We start from the raw sequence: 25,477 nt of genomic DNA on the forward strand, positions 1-25,477 counted from the left end.
GGCGGGGCCCCTAAAAGGAGTGGGGCCCATAGGCCGGTGCCTACTTGACCTAATGGAGAATCCAACCCTGATTACAGGTGGGGACCAGCTAGATGCAAATCATTCTTGGTCCGGAGGTCAATGTGTGGTATGCAACGTTGGCCAGAGCAATGCAAATGGGTATGATTAATTAAAAACCTTCCATTACTTTTTAATATTGGTGGACAACAGATTGTCATTGTTATTTTGTGCATCTTCTATGGTGTTGCCAGCATCCTCAGTGCTTGGTCCCTTGTCTATGATATTCTAAGCTGGAATGTTTTCTTTAGAATAGTCAGTTGGGAGTTGGCGGTAAGCTGCTGAGAACTGAGTGTCGTTTGCTGTTTTCTCATCTTAAATAAAGAAGAGGAATTCCCCTCCCCTAATTGTGCTTGCGATGTGACACCCTGTTACGTCACTTCCCGTGGCATTCCATGCGTCAGAGGTAGCGCCAGGAGGTCCCTCCCCCCACTGACAGTCCACACACTCATCTGACGTGCACGCTGTTATATATAGTTCAGCTGTGGTATGTTGCTGTGCGAGTGCTTTGCTCCACAGTGAAAAGTGCATGAAGAGCGTTTGTTGGCACGTGCTTGTTTCTGTATAACTGGAGATGCAATTGGTGAGGGATGAGGGGTGGAGGAGGTGGCGCCACAGGGAGGTCTCGGAGGACACGTGCGTGCCCTGCTGAGCGAAGGGAGGTCCAGTTTAGCAGATCAGGATGAGACCGGTTGCCCTGACTGGCTGCCAGCTCCAGGGGCTTATCCAAAGTTGGTCAGACGGGGGTGAAGTATGCAGGGCTATTAATAACCTGGACGCCTGCTCCTGGAGGGTGTCAGTGTCCCAGCCCCAGCACTCCGACTCCGGAGCACAAGACCCTCTACCACAGACCCACTGCCTAATAAATGTGTTGAAAAAAAGTGCAAAGTAAGTACCGCAGCCTCGGAAATCAATTGAAAAGGAAAAGTGATTGTGTTAAGCTGGAAGGTGTTTAACTCAAACGTGAAACACAGCGATGGGGCAATGTATATATGTAAATATGGTGACTGTTCAAGGGCAGGGCAGGGCAGTGCGGGGCAGAGGAACAGGGGGCGATTTCAGAAGGAGTGCCCTTGTTTGCAAACCCCTCGCCAAGTGGCTTGTTAGTGCATGGGGAATGCATGCTGGTTCCTGCCCTCACCGCCGGGCAGTCGTGTCTCTGCTCCCAGTTCTGAGTCTGTTCCGGTGGCATATGGCCATTGGCACCGTCTGTTTTCTCGATTTTCATAGTGTGTGGATTTTCCTTGTTCTTTTGTGAGCGCTTCTTACAGGCCATGAAGAAGCATAAATAATATATATAATATATATATATATATAACGTGTATATATATATATATATATATACTGTCCATGTGTGTAGGGGGTGTGCACGTCGTTGGGTGTGTTGACATCATGCTGATGGAACAGATGCTACTAAGGGTTGTGTATTGGATGGTTTGAGTTTTTAATGATGAGTATGCGTGAATTTGGGACACGTGGATGCATCTGTGCGTGTGTGTGTGTGTGTGTGTGTGTGTGTGTGTGTGTGTGTGTGTGCGTGCGCGCATTAAATACGCTATGTGGATTACACATTTTGCATATAAAAATGTGTGTGTGTGTGTATGTGTGCGCACTCGACTGGACTATTACATTGAGGTGTCGTGGATTAAATGTATGCATTCAATGATGTGCACATGTGTATTCAAGCATGTTTTCTTAGCGCATGTTTTAGATTGAGGGTGTCTGAAATATGTTTATTGATGCTTATTCATGTGACTACAGTGTGGGAGTAGACTCACGTACAATTTAGATACACATTTTCGGTATGGTGGAACGTAAAAATCGTGCGTAACAATGTTTACGACTGTTTTTCCGTTCCGTTGCATTTTCATTGATGGGTATGGCGGAGCAGGGGCAAGAAGCGGAATTACCACCTCTGCCACCCCCATCCACTCTGCCGTGAAAATCTGCATGCATTAGTGCCAGCATCTGAATTTTCACGCTGGAGATCTGCCTTCTTTTTACACGTGCTAAGAAGAGGCGGATTCTTTAGGAATCCATTGAAAATGCTACCAAATGTGCACTTCGACATGCTAAAAGAAGGAGTAAAGGCGATTTTGCCTGCTTTCACTCCTTCTTTTTGCAATTCGTGGTGGAATTGTAAAACAAATGAGCAACTATAACTGGTGCAATTTGCGAGGTCTTCGAAAATGCCCTACACTCTGTGTATTTGCTACCCCTGCATTGATCAGCTCTGCATCCTGTCACTTCTGCATCGCACAATACAGATCCGCGGTTGCCTTTCTCTGCTCCTTGCACGTCCTTCTATTCCTCATCTTCCTCTGTCCCCTGCCTTTGCATGTTGCTCTTTTTGTTGTTCTACTTTGCATGGCTTGGCTTCCCGTCTCTACACATTACTCTGATCATTGGTCACAGAGCACCCCGTTTCTAATATGTCGTTGACTCCCCAGTGGTATAACCCCATATTTTCACTCCAAAAAATGCTGATCCACAGACTACCGAATTTTGACACTTATATCAAAGCATATGTGGGGTGGAATAAAGTTAATAAAACAATGTGGAGGGGTATGGGAGGGCTGTGGGGGATCCCCCTGCATATATGTGCAGTGAAATGCGGGCAAAGAAAAAGCATTCTGTATTTTATGTTCGACAATACACATCAATCCCTCCCCAATGACACATCTTCAATTCTAAATCCATGAGTGCGACTATATTGCATACCCCTTGCTCTTCACCTCTCCAGGGACACACTTCCTTTTCTCCCTTTTAGTATTTCAATCTGAGGATGTGACCCAAATATGCAAACATAGATAGTTCCCTTGCACCCCCCCCCAGGCACCTCGACCCCTGCACATTTAGGCTGGTAGCATCTTTTCTCCCCCAACCATAGCTTTTACTTTGAAGCCATTTTACAAGTGGCACTAAAAGTACAGACGGAGAACCTACTTTGCTGTAGTCCATCGCAGGGTTGCACAGAGATCAGGCAGACTGCTAACAAGGACATGGGCAAAGGTCACCCGTGACTCCCAGTCCCGCTGCAGGTGCACCCTTCTGGGCTGCCCTTAATGTGCGCCTCCACCTGTTCTTCCGATGCCACTGGTGAAATGTTTTGAAAGGGTTCTACGCTGTTATACAGACTTTCTTTTGCTAGTCTGCGGTTTGGTCAACTCGTTTGGCCTGTTTTTATGAAAATTCCCACCCTTGCCCCGCTTCCTACCCCCTTCCCCCACCTCCTCACCCCCGCTCCCTCCTTGGCACTTATCTACTCCCACATGCACAGATGTATGTATGAATATGTCTAATTGGACGAATCGATCAAATATGATCAACCAAACTGTAGACTTTCAAAAGAAAGTCTAAGTAGCAACAAGACAGCGCAAATCATTCTTCGTACATTATGCCTCTCAATTTGTCATTTTGCATAGCAAACCGTTTAAGTAGAATCTGCGGGGTCACGTTTTTGGTGGCAGGTTGTGGGAAATTCTACTTTTGAAATCACATCGGCTGCTAATCTAGTTTAACAGTTTAACAGTGCACTAAGTCATTAGAGTGGCCCTCATTGGCCCTAAAAAGGATCTCACACTGACCTGTTGGGTGAGCCCTTAAGGCACTGCCCGGTTTCCCTAGTAGGGATCACACTGCCCTGCAACTCCAAAAATGGGAGATATAGTCATGCTCAATTGTTATCAAAATGTGATGGGTTGATAGCCTTGGATTCATTTTGCAGCGTGGGTCCCTATGGCGGGCGGAGTGAGCCAGGGGACCACATCTGGTCATGCCTTCTCTCACATAGAAAGACAAACTGTAATTTTGAATTAATCTCAACCCCTGTCAGTGCTTAGGGGAACCTCGCACACCACTGTTATGTAGCCCGTATCATCCTCTACAGATGGGGACTAGACACATCCACATCGCTCTGGCACTGCTACCAATGGGAACAGTCCAAGCCAAACTGCTGGGCCATTTCCTCTTTGCACAGAGGAGGGGAACAGGTATGCCCAGATGTGGGTCCTGTACCTCGCTGTGCCTGGACACCTGACGATGAGGCTGACACATGTCTGGGGTTGGTTGGGGTCTCATGCAGAAGGGATGTAACGTAGCAGACCACTCATAAATGATAAGCCAAAAGTAAGTATACCAGCTTCAGACATGGTATGTTGATTGGCTTTTATATTGCCTACATTTCCACCTTGGTGGTCTTAAAGCTCCAAAACCTGTATGGGTGAACTGTGACCCCACCCAGGGTTTAAGGCAGACCGTGGTCTGTGGGCTGGAAAGGAAACCGGGAAAAGGTAAGCAGGAAAAGACAAAGAGAAAGTTGGAGAACAAAACAGACAGAAATAGGTCACAACAAAAAGGGAATTATAGCATATGGATGAGTGATAGTGGAAGCTGGGATGCATGTATAGTTGTATGGGTTTAGACCAAAAAAAGGTCATGAAAAGAATCAAGAACTGTCCATATTGGACAAGTCATTTGTCTTGTCAGTTAGCAACGCAATGTGTTGTTGGTAGTATTTAAAGTTGAGTTATAGGTGTGCGATGGCCTTGAGATGTGCTCAGAAGTTCCTGTGAGTTCTGGAGGCTTAAAAACAGGTATTCCTAATCCGTTCCCTTATGAGGAGCACTCAAAAGACCTGGTAATACCGAGATCGCTGACAGAGGTGCCAGAGCCAAGAGTTGGCAGTTTTCTGGGTGAAAGTTGGGGGAAACAGAAGGCAATGTGACAATGAATCTCCCCAACCTGCGCCATATTAGGATAGCTTCCACTGGTGGGGAGAGAGTGAGTGTGAAAATTATATAAGAGAATGGACTGACCTTTGTCCTTAGCTATATGGGACCATAGGACATTATAATGAAAACTGCGCTTTACTGTGCTGGATGCGGTGGAGGATTACCTGAGAAAACCCTGTGCCGATTCGTACTATGGGATCTTTCTCTGCGGCAGATCATAGTATAATATGTATAATGGCCTTTGCATTGACATTGACATAATTTAGCATATCTCAGTTCAGAAAGGCCAAAGATTAGACTAGCATAAGCCAACAAGTGACAGTACTGCATAGCCTCACATATGACTGCATGGCATAGCTCTTAGCATCACTGCACAAGTATAACCCTCTACTGCTCGGCCTAGAAAAGAAAGCCACGAACAGCATAGAGTAAGCGCTCACCCCCGGCAGTGCAACATAGCATGGACAGCATCTGCACATGCCCCCAGTGTACAGCATTCTATAAGAAGGGCATGTGACTACAAGGGATACAACAGTGCATGCATGACAGAATATCATAACTTGGGAAATAGAAGATGATGGGCAGATTGAGATCGGAGGAGTGGAAACCGATAAATTATGAAATGCCAGCCTGGTCAAGTACTCTGGTGTTCGCGCATCACTCTGGTATGAGTGAAATGCTGTGCGCAGTATCAGATATTGTGGAAGGAAGTATACTATATACCAGTTGGAAATACTAGGCAAGTCGACAGCTGCAGACCATTGTTCGTGCACTAGTTAACAAAATAAAAGTACACCTGCCAGAAAATAAAATCCAATCAGCATTTTTACTATATGAAAATTATTATGAAATCATACCAGACTGTTGTAGATGCAGCACACATACACAGTTATGCTCTTGGAAACACCCAATATCACCTCAGTGTGGCAGACAGCCTGTTGGTTAAAACCTTACCAAGCCAGTTGCAAACGGTCTCAGTTAATCACATATAGAAATGCCAGCTACATCAGTGCCATCCAGGTTTTGCTCCAGTTATTCGTAGGCCTGATACTTTCTACATTCTCTACAGAAAAATGTCATCCTAGCTTCAATTGTGCCATGCAGGTTTGCTCCAGTTAAGCACATTGGTATTCTGGTTTCTATATTGCAGTCAGAATATTTTCTATACCAGTTCCACGCTGTGCACTGGGACCCCAACCGGCCCATAGAACTGGGGTGTCCCAACAGCACTTTAAGATGAGCAGCAGCACCCTGGAGATGGATGGGGATGCAGATCAATACTCTAGCATCAAATCAATAATGACAACTCGATAGTTTGGCAAAGGGAGTCCGTTTAATGACAAGTACAAAACACGGGGAGTTCATGAATATCAGCAATCGCTCAATCTTCCTTCTCACTTCAACTTCAATTAATTTTCAGAAAAAAGCACATCATTTATACTAAAAACTCATCCTCAGTGACGTGTAACGCTTCAAATCTGGCATGCAATTCTATTGGTTCTAGGAAAATAACTTTAATATAGGTGCTATATCTGTATATGGTAACGGGGAGAGGGGATTGAATAAACACTGTCAGGTGGGGCATCTATGCCCTTCCTTCAAAATGGCTACTGTAAACGTCACTAAAAGTACAACGTCTCATTGGTTCTACTAACTATAGAACCCTAGATTACTTGGTCCCCTATGATTGGGTTGGCAACAACCCCACTCATACTTTTCCACTTGCCTAGCAGCGTGCAGAATAGCCGGCCATATGCAGAGAGTTCGTCTGCACCCCCAGCTTCCCTCCAATCATTGCTACAATCAATCATCACCTCAGTGGTCATGTGTCATTTCTTTGTGGTTGGCCTCGAGACTGCTTCTTAGTCTGGAAAAATTATCTGTGCATGGCACAAGTCCATGCGTAAGTGTAAAAGTTTCATCCCTTCTCGCTTGGGTGGTCACGTGATTCCGACACTGTGAAATCGTCTTATTCTTCATTCAATTTGTGTTTTTGATTTAATTTTGCCAGCCATCTGTCTTCTGTGGCTTATCTTGACCTTTCTGAACAGGATACTCTGTTCTTCTTTTCATAAATTGTATCCACTGTTGGTCTATTTCCGCCGATACGACCTTGGCTTCTTGGCACGGTTTGCTTTCTCTCTGTCTTTAATTCTCGAGCTGTTCACTGCGGAGCTCTCCTATTGAGACCTTTAGTAACCCTTGGTTGATTCTGCTCTTGTGCATAGTGGAAGTATACTTATATAAAATGCTCCTTTGATGTAGATATGTATAGGTGGCGCTTGCCGCAATCTATCTCACTACTAAGCATTAGCAAGCCTGTCGAATTCTTGCTTCTTGCGGTTCCTTGCATATGTACATGTTTAAACTAACTGAATATCTTTATCGCACATGTGGCATAATTTCTGACATTGATTATTTCACTTTAGGTTCAGGATGACACTTGTCCATGGTGTTTCGTCTATTTGCATCATTCACAGGTCGTCATATCTTCTATATGTGAGTCAGTCGGGGTTCTTGCGACATCACCATTCGTCTTCCTTCAGTATCTTTTTAGCTTCTTCAGGGACTGCATTCTGACAATCTTCATTATGTTTCATTTGTCGATATGGTTTTCTCAATGGGTACCTTACTGTTCAGGTTTTCTTAGGTGTAGGTACTTCAACAGGTGCTGTTCTTCTGATAGGTACTGGACAGAGCCCAACTGCAGCTCCCTGCTGGTTTATTTGCTCATCATACGTCACATATTTTGGCGTGAACGTTCCTGGTACTTCAAAATGGACGGTTGGAGTGAGAGTCGTGCTTGGGACCTCCTCTACAACGCCATCCCTAGAAAATGCCCATGGTTCTTTCACATTTCCCCCAGAAAATGGCCATGACAGTTTCAATAGCCCCATGCCAGATTAGCCAAAGTAATCAGCTTGTCATGCTAGTTTCCGTATTGCTCACTAGAAATTAGCATGTTTCTCATTGCCCCTCCCAATAAACAATGCCACAGTGCCACAGTCCCCCAGAACATTGCCCCATACCACTCACTGTAACACCAAAATACAACCATTCCACTTGATGTTGCACCAGAAGCAGAACAGAGACAGGGTCGTTGATATGATCACTTTTATGAGGCATCCAGAACTGCCTCAGGCTTTGTCATATTGCCTCCAGAACTGTCCCTTGTCACTAACATCACCCTTGGAATAGCCGTCTGCTTTTCCACACTGTACCAGAACTTCCAATCCATTCAGGTTGCCCTAGAATAGCCCTTACCATTTTACATTACATGCTACTCACATTTCTCCCAGAATTTGATTTATTTGATTTGATTTCTTTTTTTTTAAATAAGCGCCAACTTGCCCAAAGGCCTCAGAGCGCCGCAGTAAATACAACACACAATTACAACATAGCACAACAAATAATAAATAACAAAATAGCAAAGAAACAAACCCTAGATAAAACTAAATCAGAAGTATTTTAAAACAAAAATGACTCAATCAATTATGATTCTTAGGCTGCAGCGGGTGACAAACTGTTAGTGGTATCTCAGACAGAACGGGAGATTGCTGCGACTGCAACCGATGACAATGCAGCCTGTATCATTCGTTAGGGATCAACAGCCCCGTGCCATCGTACAGTGCTTTCGTAACTTCCCCACGCCAAAACCCCCCGTCCCACCATAGCCCCAACTCATTTCACTCTGCCTCAGGTCTTGCATACAATTACATCAGAGCTTGCCCATGGCTCTCACATTGCTCCCAGTACCCCAGCACTGCTCCAAGTCACAAACAATGTTCCAGAATAGGCCATGACATTTCATATTGCTCTCAAGACTGCCCATTGACACTCACATTTCCACAAGCGTAGACGTATGCCATTTTACAATAACTGCCCTCTGCCCCTGACATTTTCTCCAGGGAATCCTCATTCAGTTTCATGCAGCATCTGGAACTGCCTCCAGAAACGTAACTCAAGGTCCCCTTCCTGGCTCTCTATGTCCCTGAGTTGTACGATACCACTCACATAGCCACTACCCCATGCCACTCACAGTTTCCCGGAATAGCCCCATGTCACTTCACAGTGCAACGGAACTACCCCATGCCTCTCATATTGCCCCAAAACAGCATAATGAGATTTCATACAGCACCAGATCCAGCCCCATAAATCTCACATTGCCCCAGAATCTCCCTATGGCATTTCACAGTGCCCCATAACTGTCCACTCACATTGCCTTGTACCACCCTAAGCGTTTTCACATTTCACACATTTCCCCTTGTCATTTCACCCTACACATGCCTCACACGCACACACACACACACACACACACACACACACACACACACACACACACACACACACACACACCCCGTACATCATGCATCGCCTCCAGAATCATCCATGCTCACAGTGCCTCAGAACTGATCCATGTCACTCCATTGCCTGAGAACTCACCCATGCCATTTCACACTGGAACCACAAATTGCCGCTGCCACTCAAATTGCTTACAACAATAGCCCCATACAAGTTTGCTTTAACCTTACAATCTCCACATACCTCCCACCCAAAACCCCCAAACTGCCATTCACCACTAACAATGTTGTCAGAATAGCTCCATGACATTATATACTGTCCCAGGACAGCCTTCTACCACTTCACGTTGCTTTCAGAATGTTCACATACCCTTTGACATTAACTGCCAATGCCTCACTTTCAAGACCCCAGAACTTCCCTCTGGGAGCCGCATTGCTACCAGAATAGCCCCATGCCATTTTATAGCACCCAAGAACTGCCCAATGACTCACTCCCAAAGCCGCAGAACTACTCAACACCACTCGCATGGCCGTAGAACAATTCCAGGCCATTTTACATTGCCCCCCAAATGCCAGGTGCCTCACTACCAATCCACCCGTAATTGCCCTGTGCTTCACCCCCAGTACCTGAGAACTGGCTCTTTCTTCGAGAGTAGTCACACACAGTTTCCCAATGCCCTCATAAATACTTCTTTCTGAATTCCCCAGAACTGCCACGTGATACTAATATTGCATCCAGAGTAGCCCCATGCCATTACGCATTGCCCCCGGAACCTCCCCAGGCCTGGCTCCTAATGGACCCAGAACTGCCTCATGTCTTGCTTCCATAGGCCTTGCTTCCATCGGTCTGGGGAGGATAGCTCAGGGGCAGCGTGCTCGCCTTGGAAGCAAGATGACACAGAGCAACAGAGGTTCCATCCCCGGGTTTCGCGCTTAAAAACCTGTGGGTATTAAGTGCGTTATAAATATCATATCATACCATATCATATCAATGCATGTTGGCCTGTCCGGTCCTACACACACTCTCAAACACCCAGAAGCAGAAAAAACGCTTACTAAACTGTTCACGTGAACACATAAGGAGTGAGGGATCACACAGTGTTAGGTGACTCCCTTCCTGGCAAGGACAGGAAGACAAGGAAGAGAGTTAGCCCAAAAAGAGTCACTAGATTCCCCCTTTCCCCCTTGTCTCTGCGTGCTCATCAAGCTAGGAATGCTCATGAAATCGTCTGATAGCCGTGGTGTCCTCTGCTGTGTTAGTGCATGTGTTAGTGCTGAGGATTTATTGAAATGTACCCCTGGTGGCTGACACATGCACAGTGAAGTGCATGCTGCCAGGCACAACACTCTAAACATTTGCAAGGATTGGCAAGGGAGCCGTTGGTCTTTGGCGGCACTGTGATTGAGGCTGGATTTGCCAGGCTGCAGTCTTTCTACAGTGAAACTGAAGGTTAAGCTTAACATTAAAAGCGCATACGAAATGCCGAACATAGCAGAGTCATTGGAGAGTCGTTGGTCTTTGCTGGCACTGTGATTCGGGCTGAATTTGCCAGGCTGCAGCCTTTCTGCAGTGAAACTGAAGGTTAAGCTTAACATTAAAAGCGCATACGAAATGCCGAACATAGCAGAGTCGTTGGAGAGTCGTTGGTCTTTGCTGGCACTGTGATTGAGGCTGGATTTGCCAGGCTGCAGTCTTTCTACAGTGAAACTGAAGGTTAAGCTTAACATTAAAAGCGCATACGAAATGCCGAACATAGCAGAGTCATTGGAGAGTCGTTGGTCTTTGCTGGCACTGTGATTCGGGCTGAATTTGCCAGGCTGCAGCCTTTCTGCAGTGAAACTGAAGGTTAAGCTTAACATTAAAAGCGCATACGAAATGCCGAACATAGCAGAGTCGTTGGAGAGTCGTTGGTCTTTGCTGGCACTGTGATTGAGGCTGGATTTGCCAGGCTGCAGTCTTTCTACAGTGAAACTGAAGGTTAAGCTTAACATTAAAAGCGCATACGAAATGCCGAACATAGCAGAGTCGTTGGAGAGTCGTTGGTCTTTGCTGGCACTGTGATTGAGGCTGGATTTGCCAGGCTGCAGTCTTTCTACAGTGAAACTGAAGGTTAAGCTTAACATTAAAAGCGCATACGAAATGCCGAACATAGCAGAGTCGTTGGAGAGTCGTTAGTCTTTAGTGATCTTCCGTGGCTGAAAGTGGCAGACTATGCTCGTTCTCCAGGTATACAGGCCTGTTTTTTTCTACCTTCTAATCCTACAATGTGTATGCCCCCTCCACCCCTTCAGACGCAAGAGGCTATCACATTTTATCTGGGTGACTGCGGGGGAAACAAAGTACCCTTTGAGCCTAGATCTTCACACGTAACAGCTTTCACATTTTTTCTGGGTGACTGCAGGGGAAATAAAGTACCCTTTGAGCGCAGATCTCCACCTGTAGGGGGAATTAAAGCTTACCTGAAATATTCCGAAAGATGATGCGCAGTGCTTCCCGACATGTTGGCCTGTTTAGTTTGACCACAAATGGAAGAAGAAAATTGTCCAATGCTCATACCAATCCCAAGGAGAAGGTAAAAATGACTGACTATATGCCCATAAGTAGTCTAAAAACCTGTGCTACAAGCCAGCAAGTAGCTAGGACATCAAATGTCATTAACCCCCCACCCTCGAGACAATCATCTCAGAGTAACTATGCTGCAACCGATTTACCACCAAACAATGATATATCATTGGAATCACCAACAATTGACAATAATCACTCACTATAGAAAATGGTAGTTGTCCTTCAACGTTCTCCAATGGATGGCAGAAATAAGATATGGGGAAAGGAAACAAATGGCAATGTCCCAGCCTCTAAATTATCTAACACTCCAGGTTTCAGTGCGCTGGTTTAATCTTGGGACTGTTCAACTAGCTCTGAATCCAATATCGGGGACTCTAGGGTTGCCAATCATGCAACACAGCATACATCTATTTTAATCCTAAGTGAGAACTGTCAGGAGAATAACATAACTCTTATGATGAAAAAAATGATTCTGATGGAAACTACACTGGAGAAATGATATGTGAACCAAACTGATCGCAAAGGCGTGCTTGCTGTATTGACGGAGCTGGTGTTGAAGCTTAATTTTCCCAGTTATGGACAAGACAAAGTATTGCCTGTTCCAAGAGCTGTTTTGAAGCCAACCTTAGCAAAAGAAGATCATGAGGCTATGGTGAGTGCCTGTAAACCAGCTGAATGCTGGATTGTTGACTCAGAGCAGCCATCCTCTAGTAATTTTGCTAGAATGTTGAAATCAAAGGATTTATCAAATTGTACCATCTAAGGCGACTCAAATAAGCTCTGAGCAGCCCCTCTCCCTGAAAAAGATATCTCAAAAGGAGGCAGAGAAAGACAGGAATGAAGATGAAAGGAAGGAGATCGAAAGAAAAGACTAGGAAAAGTTATTTATTTAAAATGACTCTACCAGATGGTACTAGGAGATGTGCTCGATTTGATGGCCCAACAGTAAACAGGGAACTTCAACAAATATCCCAAGAAAAATCCAGCCGACACTAAAAGGCTTCAATACTCAGCTGCCGTTAATAAATCAAGAAATTGGTCTATCTAAGGCAAAAGTGACCCTGGAAATAAGTGTTTTGACCCCACAACAAAATGACATAATAACTACAAAATGCAAAGCCGGCCACATCATATAATTTAATGGAAGACAAAGAAGACATATTAGCTGTAAATAGATGGATACTGATCCAGGAGAAGAACCCCTCTAACTATAGCCCTTTTTTAAATCGCTCATGCATGTTAGAACTATTTGTGAAAAACAATCAGCTAAAGGCGATCTCATCGAGCGATATCACTAAAATAGAACTTCCTAGACTGGGCAGCGAATACAACTGGGCTCTGATCTAACTTTCCTCACCAATATTGGTGGCTGTGATAAAAGCAAACATCAATGCTTTGGAAATGATGGGTTTATCACTTACTATCTGTAAAAAAGCAAAAAAACGAGAACAAGTACAGACATATTGCCAGAGATTAGACAAGTACAATAAAACATTGGAAAAATCAGCACTAATGACCTTAGGTTTTCCTAAAAGTGAAGAACAGAATGTGTACTATTGGAAACCTATTCCAGTGCAATGGTGGGCCAATTGAAACTCCAAAGTAAAGAAAAAAATAGAATGTTTATCATGGAACACTCAGGGATACAAATCCTTCTTGAGAAAAACAGAAGGTTTCACTTTTATCATGAGCACTGATCTCTTTTTCCTGCAAGAAACTTTGGCCCAGATGCCATTCTTTATAGATGGTTTTATAGCACTACATAACCTATTGATTCCTCTAATAAGGGCAGAGCAAGTGGGGGTCTAGCTATTGGAGTGCGAACAAATATGGCAATTAAGACCAAGATATGCCGGTATAGTTCCCAATATGTACTACAGCCCACCCACTAAGGAACATTTTAGTAATTAATGTGTATGATCCACCTGCTGGTCACTTTACGGACGAAATATTGAAAGTAACAAATGACTTGCTAATTCAATGGGAAGAACATAACCCAAATGGAGAGGTTATAATTGCGGGGGACCTGACTATCAGAGATCTGCCTCTAGAAGCTACTGAATGGAAAACTATAACTTGGATATGTTTACAGTTCATGAAAGCATTTGATTTAGAATGCTTAGCTTATGAAAAAGTAGATGGGCCACACAACAGGGAACCTGGTCAAATGGTGTAGTTATTTCCCACATAGACTATCTAATTGTTAAAATGGATCAAATTGATAATTATCATACCATGGAATTGGCAGATAAGTATCTCCTAGCTACTCAGAGATAGCCCTCTTCAAGGGACCTATAAAATCAATTTTCAAGGAAATCGTATGAGATGGACAGTGGTGAAAATTAAAGAAATAAATGGCCGCTTAAAGGGTCACTGATAGGGGGGGGGTCGAAATTAGATCAAATACTGCAGGGAATTAAAGCCCATTCAGGGGCAAGAAAAATTAAACCCTTAAGGAGCAACATTAATTCCCATAAAAGTCCCTTTGATATATTCATCCATATGGGAAAGGTTGCCTATAGAAGAGCTAGAGCTGGCGTGGGAGGAGATCCTTCTTTGACAGAATATTAAAAGAAAGTAAAATTGACGAAAATGAATACTGGATATAAAAATTTGTTGAGAAAACAAAAGTACTCAAAAAAATTGTTAAATGGTTATTAATTTTTGAGCCTACTCAAGGCTCAAAATAAGAAAACATTTTGGGAAGACTATAGCGAGAGCAAAGCCTATACTAAATCTATGGAGTTAAACCCGACTGGTGTTATTCAGTGGAGCAGCTATATGCGGGAAATGTACTACAATGAAAATATAGCATCAGTGGATGCTACATGGAAGACTGAATGTAGCAACATATATCTGAATCATGATGAAGAGGATATCAGGAATATTATAATTAAAAAACTCAAATCTACAACTGCCCCGGGGCCGGACAATGTACCAAGTACCCTATATAAGGGAGCTTTCAAGCTTTGGTCAGGGATTCCTTTCAAAGATTATAGAAAACATGAAGAGACAGGAAGCATGCCCAAGACCTGGCAGGCATCTATAACTATATCCATACACAACAAGTGGTCTGAATTGAATACAGCTAATTATTGATTAATACCAATGCAAGATTCTAGCCAGAAGATATTTACTGCTATATTGCATAAAGAAATAATGAAATGGGCTTGTGAGGAAGATCTTCCTAAACCTTTACAAACAGGATTTCGAAAGAACTACAGCACAATGAGCAATATATTGGCAATTAAATGTCTTATGGCAGAGTCTAGATTGACCTGTGCTGGTAAAAACCTCTATTGATGTTATATAGACTTTAGTCGAGCCTTATATAGTGTCTCGCGTCCCTTGTTGTGGGGAAAACTATATGTTGCAGATCTTCTAGAAGCCTTAAATACCATCTACAATTTCCCCCCAAATATAAACAATGGGCCTCATTAGAAGTTTGGCGGTAGCCTTGCTGGTAAAACCAGCAGGCTGCCGCCAAACTTCCGAAAATTTCCGGCGCCCGCGAATGGGCAATTACTGGGTCATTACGGCCCTGCCAGACCCAGTAATTGCCCATTTGTGGGCACCGGAAAAAAGATGCTCCCCATTCTCATTCGGCCCCATAGGGCTGAATGGGAATGGGGAGGCCGGATGCACCAGCACCGTTTATAATGGTGCCGGTGCATCCGACATGCTATGCTTGCTGGTGCCTTTCTGGCAGAAAGGCACCCGCAAGCACAACTCGTAGTGTCGGGGTAATCTCCCGGGGGTCTGCAGGGCCGTCCACGGACCTCTGGAGTTGCGGAGGCCCCAACTCCTCCTGCGTCCCAAAGGAGTATGAGATACACACAAGAGCAAAGAGTTACTGCTGTTTATTGCACAAGACAGACAGGGATAAGCTCTCAGATCACAGGCATCCAGGAGACATCTTGTTCGTGGTGGGCTCGCAGGCACTTTTTCTAGCTGTATGACGCAACTACGTGCGTCACCTGGGAGAACTAGCCCCAAAACCTAACGCCATCTTGGGTTGGCTCCCCAAGTGGTAGGGTCAGTATAGGCACATATAGAGGAAAACATTAGTGGTGGAGAAAGGGTTAGGTGGTACGCTTGAGCCGTCCTTAATAATTGCTGCAAGAGAATTGTTACAAGGGGACAATTAGTGATTGGCTAAACTACAATGGCGTCAATGGTGAGCTCCTCGTATTTTGATTGGTCCACCCGTGAGCCCCCAAGCCTGGGACCATCACTGTTCCCAGCTCGCGGTGTACCTGGTTCTGGCAACAAAGTATGACTATGTATCAGTGGCAGACAATGGACAGGTCTGACTATTGGCTGGTGTGCGTGCCTTTCCCATCGCTGTCGGTGTCCAATTTGTCACTTATTTGTGACACCCCAGAGCTTCTCTGGTCCTTGGGGAAGGTCATTGTATCAGGCCGGCCGGGTCACATGTTGTGAGACCGTGGCTGAAGCAGAATTATGAGCATTTGATTTGTATTTCGGCTCTGAGGAGCGTTTAGCATTAGCAGGAGTAACCTTGGCGTGGGGAGCGCGGCATGTAGGTTGCAACATTGCGGCCTTGGCGGTGGGGCTCTCGTCAGGGTTCGTTCTGTGTGATCAGCACCTTGCAGCTTTGTCTGAGCTGCTCCGGCCTGGGGACTCTGGCTTTGCGGCCTACCTTGGCCTGGTTTATGGGTGGCGGTGCATAGTCCATAATATGGGGTTTGTGAGGGGCGACAGAGACTCATGTGCATTAGTCCATAAACAGGGTTACATCTTCATGGTTTTAGTGGCGAGGAAGTGTCTGCAAGCATGTACACAAGCTCTTCTGGTGTCTTGCGTTTCTGCAGTGCTGTAGTTCGCCTATGTGAAAAATAACAACAAGGCATGTGTGAGTGTGAGTGGTCCTCTATGTCATAGCACTGAGTATGTTCTTCGTGTGGGGATGTGTGTGTATGATCAATGTGCTTGTTGGCACGTGTGTTCTTGTCGTCATGGCATCTCTAACGATGGCGGTATTTGCGGGTGTTGTCTAATCGAGTTGATCCATATGGTCGGTATCAGCTCCACCTGAGGTCCCAGCGTGTGGTTTGATTGACGCGCAGTTTCCCTGGGTGTGTGGGGTGTGGCCACGGTGGATCTTGACATCTGAGGCGGTAGTGAGCGGGTCGAATTCCTCCGCGGTGGGTGCTTGGGTCGTGACATCATAGGCCATGGTCTGGATGACAATCGGGGGAAAGGATCATCCCATTTTCTCTCTTCAGTCCCCCCTCTGGTCGAATTGTCGACCACAAAATTATCCACTCTCTTGTCTCCTCGTACTCGCCATACCTTCGTTATTCCTGCCAAGTGTCCGTACCGGTCCACATGATCTTCAAATGACCAGTGCATATAGACACATACGCCACCGGGTTTGCAATAAACCCATTTTCCAACATAGCTTTTCGGGTTCCTTGGGTTCTCAAACTTTATTGATGGTGGGTACAAGTCTGCTTCTACTATCTGCTGGCACAGCCGTTCACGTTCCTTAATAATGACGTCTGTGTGTTGGTCGTCTTCAGCTGGCATTAGGGCGTGCATGCCGATCATTTCTTCAGCAGTACGCTTTGATCTAGCCTTCCATACCTTTATCCCCATCAGAAAAGCCATTCCTAAAATGATGCATCCTGCCACAACCTTAAGACCATCTGAGAGCCATGATGGCATCCAGGACCAGATGTAAGAGAACCAGCTACTATCTTTCTTCACTCCCTTTGCTTCCTCTTCGATCTTGGCGTGCATCTTGGCCAGCTGTGATACTGCCTCAGATAACGTACCGTTGTCCTTGTTGTTAGCAGAAATAAACGTGCAGCACGAACTTCCAATTTTTGTGCAAACACCTCCTTCCATTGCTGTCAGAAGGTCCAGCACATATCTGTTCTGCAGGGCCACCATCCTAATTGCTCTTAGTTCTTCCTTTATCACGTTGAATACATTGTCATCATTAGCTCCCATCTTGTTATCTGGAGCCACTTCGCATTTGCATATGCCTGCACTCCTGGATGTACGATGGAGGAAAATAACATTGCCGCTCTGCTAAACAGCCTTTGTGCTGGAGGAATGTCACTCAGAGGTGTTTCTGACTTTCCCCACAGGTAGTTTCCTCTCAGTGGTTCTCCTTGTCTTTTTACTCTGGATAAGTATGTAGTGTCATTCTGTTGCTTGCTTCCTACCATCTTCAGTGATCTTCCTTTTATTCCCTTCATCTATCTTAGGGAAGTTCTCCAGGCTGACGTGCTTTTGCGGTACTACTAGTGATGGTACGTTGATGTGTACCATAGCGCACACTCTATTCCACAACGGTGGCAAGCTGTTGTATGCCTTTGCTCCGCAGGCCCAATAGTGGTCCATCAATACTGCTGTTCGTGCACCCCCCCCCTCAGGAAGCTTTATTGTTCTCTTGCAACCTTCATTTGCTCTAACATCAACTTCTCCATCATGCTGGTAACACGCTGTCCAGTCATTTGGTCGACAGACAAATGGTCGACGCAATTTGGTCGAAAGTCAAATGGTCGAATTTTTTATTTTATTTATATATATATTTTTCAGGTTTTCGTTTAGGAAAAAAAAGGTTTTTTTTAGCAAAAAAAATAAATCGACCATTTGTCTTTCGACCAAATTGTGTCCACCATTTGTCCTGTCGACCATTTATTTTCGACCAAATGACCTGTAACCTGGTAACACAGTGCTGGTGCTGTGAGTGGAAGTATTGTTATGGGTTCCTCCTCTTCGTCTAACCATGTTACCAGTGCTGCACTCTTTGTCCACTCCTTGTCATTTTCTTCTTGCACGGTCATCACTGGTGACTTTGCTTCCTACAACTCCATCCACCCATCCGTCTTTCGTGTTTACTTTGCCATATATTAATATTAGTGGCCTTTCCCAGCATCCTGGGTCACCTGCAACTTCTTTTCCATACCACTTGAATGGTAGGGAAATCAGTGTAACCTCTTCTGTCTCTCCTTTGTCGGGTCCATCTGTTATGTACTTGAGCCCTTTGGTCTTCTGCCACGGCTCGTCATACATTGGTAGTGTTTTGATGAAGTTGTCTTCGTAGGGGTATCTCGACCTTGATTTCCATCTTAATGTTGCTCTTTTCCCTTGAAATCGCCCTCGTGTTTGGAACAATGCTTGATATAGCAGGCATTCTGCAGTTGTTGCAGGTACTTCAGTCGCCACAAACGTTCTTGAGGCGCTCATGCCGTATCGTATCAGCGAGCACACATAGCAGTTATCCCTTGTCGTGTCCTTACCAATTTTGGACATGTGCTTGTACCACATGTTTTTGGAGACGTGTGCCGATTCTGTGAGGTAAGTGTCCACCCCGTGTACGTCAATGGAAACACTACATTTATCCCTCATTATATTTGAGCCAGTGCTCCTTGCAGCAATGGTAGGGGAAATGTTAGTAATGGGGAATGCCATCACATAGAAAGCATCGTAGGCCTGCCAGACAGCAGCAGTAATCAGACCAGTTATCCCTAAAAATATCCCTAACATCTTTATTATTTATTTATTTTGCATTTTTAAACTGCTCACACAGCCCGCGGGCATCGAGGCGCTGTTAAAGGAATTGTTAGTTTTTTTTAGTTAGTTAGTTTTTTAGTTGCTTATTTATAACACGCTTAAACACCCAGAGGTTTCTAAGCGCGGACCCGGGGATCAAACCTGTGTTGCTTTGTGTCGTCTTGTTTCCAAGGCGCGCACATTGCCGTTAAGCTATCCTCCCGGGAGTTGCTATTACCACTGGCATGTCCCTCTTACCTTTGCTGCGGTCCTGCAGCTACTTTACTTTGGATGATATATGTGCCCGCCTGAAAATCTCTCAAAATATTTGTTATTATTGTTAGTACTTTTATTCAAGCACTGCATATCAAGTAATTATTCAATGCCCAGGCAAAAAGCTCTTCCCACACTTTCCTTACCGTCCTATCTCTTAGGGTGGGTAATGCTGTGTGGAGATGTGGAAATGATTGTACTATTATCATAAGGAACGTGTTATAATATACACGTATTCTCCTTCGTCTTAAGTATTTTGGTCTTTTTATAACGTATACAAACTGGTGCGACAGTGCTTCTGGGGTGTTTTTGTCTGCAGGTAGCATTTACCCCTGAGCAGCGATGTATGTATCAGTGATGTATGTTCCTTGTCTTTTTATTACATATACAATGGCAATGCGCAATACCTGCATGTGCGAAACAAAAAGAGAAGAGAGCATGCACATGTTTAGACAGTGTGGTGTATATTGCAGATTGTTTTGACAATGTTCTTCATTAACTGGTGGCTGGTGGGAGTTAATTTTAGCTAAGCTTATTTATTTTGTCTGGGATCTCGGGATCATAGGGTGGGCTATGGTTAGTTGGTCGTTTGCGTCCTTTGGGGTATCTAGTGTCTGTACTGTGTCGTTGTTGTTGTCGGTTGTCGTTGCTGAAGTGTTGGCCCCTTCACTGAGGTGAGGGGGGGTCTGTGCTTTGTAGGGCTTGATGTCATGGATGTGTGTCCATACATTCTTACCCTGCAACTTAACTGCTCTAGGGGCTATTTTGTCCACCACGTGGGACCCTGTGAATCTAGGGGCATTCCACTTTCTATGATAATTTTTCAGAAGAACCTGTCTCCCTCTTTCACTGTCCACTGTGCAGTCTGTTCCTGCTCCTCGTTGGTTGCTTCTCCCTGTTGGTTGTCTTTCGACCCGCCCTGTGTCCGTTGGATCTGTTGAGAGATAAAAGCGGCACTAGTAACCAAGGAAGAGACATACTCGTGCATTTCCTCACCAAAAACAGTACTTGTGTTGTGACAGTCAGTTATTGCTCTTGATGGTGGTGTGAGTGGAAGGTGCATTTGACATCCGGTCCCTGCCTCGTGGGGTGTGAGGTGGTGGTCCGACCCTGGTCTGTTTCTCAACTCAAACAAGGCCAAAGGGAGGCAGTAAAGCCAACTCTTTTTGGTTGTTTGTTGGATCTTTGCTATTTCTTCTTTTAGGAGGCTGTTGAGGCATTCAAAGATACCATTTGCTTGTGGGTGATATGAACATTCAAACTTATGTTTAATCCCCAAAAGGGCAGTTATGTGCTGAAATAATTACTTGGCAAAGTGGGGGCCATTGTCTGACCGCAGCACTTCGCATACTCCCCACTTCGGGAACACTTCCCTTGCCAAGAATTTGGCTGCTCTGAACGCATCTGCATGAGAGCATGGGCCTGCCTCGATCCACCTTGAGAATGGGCACACTGCTACAATCATGTATCTGTAACCTTGACATACATAGATCATGTCAACGTAGTCAATGTGAAGGTGCAGAAAGGGTCCTTCATGCCGGGGTATTGTACCTTTAATCACTTGCAGCGTGTGACCGGCCATGAATTTCTGACATGTGAGGCAGTTGCTAATGAAATTTGCAACATGTGAGTTTAGCTTGGGGCAGAACCATGATTCTTTTATCCATGCAGCAATTACTTCTTTCCCTGTGTGCGTGGGACAGTGTAATTGGGTCAGAGCTGTTTCAATAGGGCCAGGGGCATCACAACTTTCCCTGTATTATTCTGTCGCCATAATGCATCTGTGGGGGACATGGTGCATCCTCTTTTGACCCATAGTTCCTTCTCTGCCATTGGTGCCACTGCCTGCAGCTCCATAATCTGTGTGTCTGGCATGTGTGTGTACCCATCCTTCATCAACATCTGTCTTACCCCCCTTATCTTTTTGTTTTTCTGGGAGGGCCCATGTCTCGCCAAAGTAGGCAGCATATTTTGCATGTGCATCTGCTGTTTTGTTACCTCTTGATATTGGGTCATCACCATTAGTGTGTGCCTGACACTTCACCAGTGCTACCTCTTTCGGGTAATTAATTACTTCAATTAGTTCACCCAGTAGGAGAGCAGGTAGTAATGGACCTGATGCTCAGCAACATTTGACTTTGTGCTACTTTTGGAGCCTGTTAACGCTCTGCTTTGTCACCGTTTGGGTGTGCGCTATTTCGTTTTCTTGCTTACTTGCCATTTCAAGATGGCTGTGTGGGCCTGCTATGCACCGGAGTGCTAGGGCTGGTGTGTGCATGGGGCCCAGGATTGGCCATGGCCCTCTACATCTTGGCCAATGAGGAGGCCGGCAGGCTTGGCCGGCCCTCCCCCAAAGGCCCGATCCTGGCCCCATGCAATGTGTTCCCCCATCTCTACTCTCTTTCTCTTGCAACGACCGCCGGAGCGGCTGCTGCTCCTTTCTCCCTCCTACCATCTGATGCCTCGCAGTGCACTGGGTGCACCTCCATGCTGCAGGCATGCATCGCCTGGTCCTCGGCGAGTGGCACACGTCCTGTGCAGAGAAACGAAATGAAGGTACACAATTGTAGTAATGGACCTGATGCTCAGCAACATTTGACTTTGTGCTACTTTTGGAGCCTGTTAACGCTCCGCTTTGTCACCGTTTGGGTGTGCGCTATTTCGTTTTCTTGCTTACTTGCCATTTCAAGATGGCTGTGTGCGCCTGCTATGCACCGGAGTGCTAGGGCTGGTGTGTGCATGGGGCCCAGGATTGGCCATGGCCATCTACATCTTGGCCAATGAGGAGGACGGCAGGCTTGGCCGGCCCTCCCCCAAAGGCCCGATCCTAAGGCCCTGTCTACCGCTGTCCACCGCGGTACGCTGGATCGCAGGAGCTTTGTGAATGTCTGTGTGCCCCCCCTGATCCTCCGTGAGTGCCTGTGTGCCCCCTGACCCTTTGTGAGTGCCTGTGTGCCCCCCTGCCCCTCTGTGAGTGCATGTGTGCCCCCCTGACCCTCCATGAGTGCCTGTGTGCCCCCCTGCCCCTCTGTGAGTAACTGTGTGTCCCCCTGCCCCTCTGTGAGTGCCTATGTGCCCCCCTGCCCCTTTGTGAGTGCCTGTGTGCCCCCCCTGACCCTCCGTGAGTGCCTGTGTGCCCCCCTGCCCCTCTGTGAGTGCCTGTGTGCCCCCCTGCCCCTCTGTGAGTGCCTGTGTGCCCCCCCTGACCCTCCGTGAGTGCCTGTGTGCCCCCCTGCCCCTCCATGAGTGCCTGTGTGCCTCCCTGCCCCTCCGTGAGTGCCTGTGTGCCTCCCTGACCCTACGTGAGTGCCTGTGTGCCCCCCTGACCCTACGTAAGTGCCTGTGCCCCCTGACCCTCTGTGAGTGCCTGTTTGCCCCCCTGACCCTCCTTGAGTGCCTGTGTGCCCCCTGCCCCTTTGTGAGTGCCTGTGTGCCCCCCTGACCCTCTGTGAGTGCCTGTGGGCCCCCCTGCCCCTCTGAGTGCCTGTGTGCCCCCCCTGCCCCTCCGTGAGTGCCTGTGTGCCCCCCTGACCCTCCGTGAGTGCCTGTGTGCCCCCTGCCCCTCTGTGAGTGCCTGTGTGCCCCCCTGCCCCTCTGTGAGTGCCTGTGTGCCCCCTGCCCTCCTGTGAGTGCCTGTGTGCCCCCGCCCCTCCATGAGTGTCTCTGCGCCCTCTCCCTGCTTGCTCCACCCTCTTTTGCCCTGCGTTCCACCCCCCCTCCTGCCTCCTTCCCTTCCCACCTCCTCACTTCCATCCTCTTCTACTACCTTCCTACTCCCCCCCTCTTTCTCCCTCCTCTCAGACTTCCCCCTCCTAGCACTTACTCCTATCATCTGTTCCGTGACTCTTGATAGAAGCTTGTCTGTCCTCCCTCCTCCCCCCTTGTTCTCCCCCCCTACTTTTCAAATTTGTCACCGACATTTTTGCTCAGTAGCGTGCCTTGTTCTCCTTCCCCCTCCTTACCCTTGCCCCCCCTCCCACCCCTCCTCTTGGTACCACCTGCACTGCGTAAATTGTCGTCAGACATAGTAATGTTACTGCTTGCTTTGTTCTCCTTCTATCCATTACCTCTTGCCTTACTTGTTCTATGCACTTGCACTATCAGAAATGTCGACAGGCCTATTATGATAGTTATTTTCACATTCTGTACTGTTTCAAGGACTTTTGCTGAATGTAACTGTATTTTCCTTTGTTCCCCTCCCTCCTTGAAGCGCTTTGAAACACATTGTGTATAGGCGCTATATAAATAAACTATCATATCATATCATATCATATCATATCATATCATGTTGTACCGAAGTGCCATCTGCTCTTCTGAATCCACTTCTTTGCAATTTTATAAATACTGAGTGTACTGTTGATGTAACATATGCACTGTCAGAGTATATAGTTACTCTTTTCTCATTGCTTTCTTCTAAGGCCAAAATGAGCGCTACTAGCTCTGCAGCTTGCACTGAATAGTGCTGTGGTAATTTGATGCATTTTACTGGAACGTGAGTCCAGTCCTCCCTCAATCGCACTACTGCTGTTCCTGTCCTTCTTATCCCATCCCTTTGATCAATTGTTAATGACCTATCGATGTATAGTATCTCCCCCCCCTAGGGCATTTTCTTCCACTTTCCTGGTACCTGGTTAATTTCAATTGCCTGTGTGCAGTCATGTGCATATTCTCCATTTTCCACTACTTCTGCTATAAACCGTGCTGGGTTAACATTACTGCACCTTACTATTTTCAGCTCGGGTCTGGAAAGTATAATCTCGTATCCTGTAGCTCTTTGAGTGGTCAGTGTAGATTTTGGCTTGTTCAATATTGTGAAGAGGGCATGCTCCACGTACAGTGTGGTGGTGCATGCCATGGTGATTGAGGAGGAATTTTTTACTGCAAATGCTGCTGCAGCTAGGCTCTGGTCACACGGGAAGTGGCCCATCATTACAGGATCCAAATGGCCACTGTAAAATGTCACTTGTTTGTGTCCCATGCTTGTCTTTTGTGTCAGTACTGCTTTCATTACTGCACTATCACAATGTGAGAATATGTAGAATTCTTCTTCGTAGTTGGGGGTAGCTAATACTGGTGCAGTTGAAATTGTGTGTTTTAGTTCATTGAATGCCTCTGTCATTTCTCTTATCCATCCCAACATCCTTGCCCCTCTCTGTGCCTCTCTAAGGGCCTCAAGCAGTGGTCCGATGTATGAGCTATAGTCAAAGACCTATGCTCTGCAGTAGTTGCATCAGCCTAGGAATTGCTGCAGTTCTCTTACTGTCTGCGGCTGTGGCGTATTCGTTATTGCCTGTGCCCTTTGTGGTGCAATGTTCCTCCCCTTTTGTGAGATGATCTACCAATATAAAGTACTTGTTCTTGACAGTACTGCAGTTTCCCCTTGTCAACCTTGTATCCTTTCTCAGCCAGCACTGTGAGCATCTTTACAGAGTCCCTCCTGCACTTCTCCTCAGTGGTTCTGCAGATGATGATGTCATCTACATATTGCAGCACCGTGCTTTCCATCTCTATGTTTCCTAGATCCATTTGTATTACTCTGTTAAAGATGGATGGTGACACACAGTACCCTTGGGGTAGTCTAGGGTGTTTCCACTTAGTGTTGCGGTATGTGAAACTTGTTAACTCTTGTGAATCAGGGTGTAGAGGTATTGAGAACAATGCGTTTTTGAGGTCGATCACAGTGAATCGTGACGCCTCTGCTGGTATCCCGCACGGTATGGTGGCTGGCTTAGCTGCTTTTGGATACTCTGCCTCTACAATGTGGTTGAGAGGTCTCAAATCTTGTATGAAACGCCAGGACCCTCTCTTTGCCTTGCGCACAGGATACACCGCAGTGTTGCATGGTGACTCTGATGGTACCACTATTCCTATATCCATTGAGCGCTTATTGTTTCATAGATCCCTTCATCAGCTTCTTTAGGTAGTGGGTACTGCTTCAGCCTGGGCAGCATTGCACCTTTCTTTAACTTTATTTGTACTCCTCCAATGCTTTTTATGCAACCTACCTCTTAACCATC

General features: G+C 46.0%; 1 long non-coding RNA gene across 1 annotated transcript in view; it reads left to right on the plus strand.

The window, feature by feature from the left end:
- Window positions 1-720: 720 nt before the first annotated feature.
- Window positions 721-25,477, plus strand: part of LOC138574436 (uncharacterized) — a 173,727-nt gene continuing 148,970 nt past the window's right edge. Inside the window, exon 1 of the long non-coding RNA XR_011303936.1 lies at window positions 721-945. This is a non-coding gene — a long non-coding RNA (uncharacterized lncRNA). The remainder of the gene's footprint in view (window positions 946-25,477) is intronic.

Source organism: Ambystoma mexicanum, chromosome 1p (assembly GCF_040938575.1).
Source record: "Ambystoma mexicanum isolate Mex_15411 chromosome 1p, UKY_AmexF1_1, whole genome shotgun sequence".
NCBI classification, from domain to species: Eukaryota; Metazoa; Chordata; class Amphibia; order Caudata; family Ambystomatidae; genus Ambystoma; species Ambystoma mexicanum.